Raw genomic sequence first — 4,250 nt, 5'->3', positions numbered from 1 at the left:
AACAGGACTGCTCCTCCCTTGGGGGGTGGGGAGGCCAAAGAGCCAGCCATTCAGTTCCTGTTAGAAATAGTCCTTGTTCCCCTCACTATGGGAAAACAATTGGTTACTGAGCTACCACAGGCTATATCTGAGCAGAGGTTCTAGGTTACATTCATACATGGTCCTTGGTTGCATGTCAGTCTCAGAAAAAACCCTGTGCCCAGATATCTTTGGTCCTTGTGGAGCTCCTATCCTTTCCACATCAAACTCCCCTTCTTTCATATGATTTCCTGTACTCTGCCAAAGGTTTGGTCATGAGTCTTTGCTTTGAAAACACTGCTACTTAGAGTCTTTCCAATGCGCTCAGTAAACTCCTGTCAATGTTCAATGCGTATCCCATCTGTCTTTCAAAATGAGGACTGATAATCTTACCCCATGTCCGCTCTCTTGATTATCTTTTTTCACTTTTCAATTAAAACTGAGGCCTTCCTTGGAGAAATAAAATGGCTGTACTCCCTCAGAATTACTCTGAAGATCCATGGTAGAAATTAGAAGTAAGAGTCTCATCCTCTTTGGGCAGAGTGCAGGGAATCTTATGAAAGAAGAGGGAAATAGAAAGACCTGGAGGGGGCAGGAGCTCCACACGGAGAGCAACAGAACTAAAAAATCTGGACACAGGGTTCTTTTCTGAGACTGAGACTCCAACCAAGTACCATTCATGGAGAAAACCTAGAACCCCTGCTCAGATGTAGCCCCTGGCAACTCAGTGTCCAAGACAGTTCCTTAGTCATGGGCAAAGGGGACTGTCTCTGACTTAAACTGATTAGCATGTTCTTTGATTACCTCCCCATCAAGGGGGTGCAGCCTTACCAGGCCACAGAGGAAGACAGTGCAGCCAGTCCTGATGAGACCTGATAGACTAGATCAGAAGGAAGGAGAGGAGGACCTCCCCTATCCGTGGACTGGGGGAGGGGCATGGGAGAAGAGGGAGGAAGGGTGAGTTTGGGAGAGGGAGAGGGAAGGCACTACAGGTGGGATACAAAGGGTATAAGCTAATTAATAAAAATTTTAAAAATAATTAAGAAAAGAAAATGAAGTAAAATCACTTTGGAAAGTCAGCATCCACTTGTACACGAAAAGACACCAGAGCTTCCAAGTCAGCCTTCTGATCTTCCCACTGTAAAGACCAATAAAGTGTCCCTGATAGCATGCTTGAGTGGGGTTGTTGGAAAGACACTTGCCATCCTTTAAAAAATGAATGAGCAGGCTAGTGTGTATCAGTTGTTGAATACTTACCTAGAACTCAAGAAGTCCTAGGTTCTGTCCCTAGCATTCCTCCACACATACACATTCAGAAAGCATCCATGCAGGAGCAACCAGGTCTCTAGTGTCCTAAACCTTTCCAGATCACTGTGTAAATCACCTGAACAACAGCACATTCATTTACTTCACCCACGGAAATGGCAGAGATGTCCCTGTCAGTTTATTCTAGTGAAACATCGGCTAGAGCTATAGGGTGCGAGTGATTACACAGTCAGTGAGGAAGCCTGTCAGTCTTCATGACTGACTTCTGATGCATCAGACTGTATGAAAAAAAGGCTACCTTCAGAAACCTAGAGTTTCTACCTTTAGTTCATTCTAGACTTATTGTGCTCAAGATGTCTACAGGGTCTTCTTTCTGCCACATTGATCAAGATAACCTGGCATGCTTAGACAGCAGTTAGCTCTGGGCTCTCTTGAAAGAAAACCTATTTAAAGGATACTGAAGTATATATTTTTTCATGATACCATAGCTAGAGTTTGGGGGTGTAGTGGTGATAAATGGAGGGGAAGAATACCTCCAGCACTGTAGAAATCCCCAACAACACATTCTGTTGAATGAGAACTGTGTATGTATTTCCAATGGGAATTTTTGTAAAATTCACTTCAACCATTTTCTCTTTCTTTTAACAAACAGTGATATTTGGGTCCCACAGACTTCCTCCAAGTTGAGAGAGAATCACATGGGTGACCTGATAATGACTCCCCCATTTGAGTCCCCAAGGGAGATTTACAGAAACAAATCTAAATCCTTAGACACATACCCACAAGACAGGAACCAAACTGTAGTCTATTTTTCTGATACTGTTCCTAGAATTGCAAAGTATCTGATGTCCAAGAAAGTTTAGGGACTCCACACCCAATGCCACTACTTTGCTAAAAATAGTTCTTTAAGCTGGCAGTACTAGGTTCAGATCTCTGTCTGTGACTCAGTTCAATGCTCATCCTAAATTTCGAAGTAAGAGACCTAGGACATGTGTTTTATCCTTTCTACGGTTGGAGGAGAAGCCTCAGTTTAGGAGGCATGCCCCAAAATATGAATTAAGTGCACAGAGGCTCAGGGCTTACAAGCACAAGAACATGCTGCCAGTTTTACTGGATACAGAGAAGGAAGGAAATGCCAAACAGCTTACAGGAATTTCTGACAGAGCAGCTATCAGAAAATCCATTGTTTCACTCAAATAAAAGTGGATAAATTTCCAGGAGCGTGCATACATAATAGCACAGTTTATCTTCCCTACTGTTGGAACTCTTTTGTGTGCTGGGTGGGAACTGGTTCTAGAAGAAAATCAGAGTGCTGATTCCAGATTCTAGACCTCACACCCTTTACATCTTTATCCTCTTAAAATGCTCCTGCTGGGAAGAAAGATCTCCCCCAATATCACTAACTTCATTAGCATCACAAGACTGTACTGCTCTCTAATTCATATTCATCCTCAGAAGCAGGGGTGAGATGAGAGACTGACAGTTCTAAAGCAGCTCCTTCACAATTCAAAGGAAGTTCTAAGGGTCTACCATACAGAAGGTTGTCTTTTGAGAAGACAACTAGGGCCTTCCTTGGACAAACACTCACCATGTTTGTTAATCCAAACTGAAGGTACCTAGAGCCTCCTCTGACCACAGGCCACTTGTGATAAGCAGGTGTAAAGACTATTTGGACTCTCCTCCAATCACAAAACAGTTTTCATGTGCACCGCTATTATATGGGATTTGAGATAAAGTGTTGGTTTAGCCAAGGGGCAGGGGTTGTTTTCTGTAGCTGTTGCTGTACTATGTTAACCTAAGAGTCTGTCCCAGTCTGCAAAGCTGCTTAGACCAAAGTTGTTTCTTTCTTGAGTTCAGTTCTTTATCTGTCCGATGATAGATGAAGAGTCATGGGTCCCAGTCAGGAGTATCTCCAAATGACAAAAACTAATCCTGCTTCTAATTACCACCCTCAATGCACTGCTTCTTATATTTATTACATGATTTAGGCAGCCTGGGAATTTGAATGAAAGTTGTTACCTTTGAGTAAAATTTATCTCTGTTATAACCCCTTGACTTATTCTCTTTCTCTCTCTCTCACTCTCTCTTCAGATATGAGAGATACAGCAGATCTAAAGAGGACACTAACATTTTACTGTTAAACAGAAAATAATTCACCCATGGAAGCTGTAAGTAGTCCGATGTAAGTATAACCTTTATCAAAAGAGCCTCCATGGGGTGACTTGGAAGCCAAAAAGTGAGGGCTAATAATACATGTAAGCTCTGCCTCTCACAGATATGATGCTCTAGGTAGTGAACACCTAGATACCTAGTAGGTATGACCCTCACCAATATCATCACACACTCCAGAGAGGATATAATGAGGAGCGTCCAATGCCTTCTGTGGGATACATATCCAAACCTCATATTCCAGGCCTACCTATGAAACAGGTATCAGACAAATTCAAATAGGAGACAATCTATATTTTTGATGAGGTCATGAGAAACAATGGCAAGAGATGGCTGGGGTGCATGAGGGACTAAACACCTAAACCAGAAAACACTATGCTATGTCCCTTAGCACACCCTAACCCTAAGCTATACAAAAGGTAGTTAATTCACCTTAGGCATAATGACGACCTGTCTAATATATAATGTGTTTACCTTGTACTTGGACTAGTTAGTTATATCATGTGTAGGCATTATAATGACCTGGTTATTGTTTATATTTGGAAATTAATTATGTCATAAATATGACTGTGTATCAAGTTGACATACATTGGAGTTGTGATGGCTACTCTTGGTTGCCAAAATTATTACATTGGAATTAACTAAAACTCCCAAATGGAGAGATACACCTGAGAGGATTTTTTCTTGTTATTAACTGTAATTTTTATTTTTATATTAATTACAGTTTATTCACTTTATATCCCAGCTGTAGCCCCCTCCTTCATTCCCTCCCAATCATACCCCTCCTCCCTCATCTC

The 4,250-nt window shown here is 41.8% G+C and overlaps 1 pseudogene; it reads right to left on the bottom strand.

Annotated features, from left to right (window-relative positions):
- The window catches only part of LOC129692114 (interleukin-17 receptor B-like), a 7,219-nt pseudogene extending 3,516 nt beyond the window's left edge, over positions 1 to 3,703 (bottom strand).
- Between the last annotated feature and the right edge of the window lie 547 nt (positions 3,704 to 4,250).

This window comes from Psammomys obesus, unplaced genomic scaffold, assembly GCF_907164565.1.
Source record: "Psammomys obesus unplaced genomic scaffold, mPsaObe1.curated_primary_1811, whole genome shotgun sequence".
NCBI classification, from domain to species: domain Eukaryota; kingdom Metazoa; phylum Chordata; class Mammalia; order Rodentia; family Muridae; genus Psammomys; species Psammomys obesus.
The sequence above is the reverse complement of the archived record's forward strand: the minus strand, read 5'-3'. Positions and strand labels throughout refer to the sequence as shown.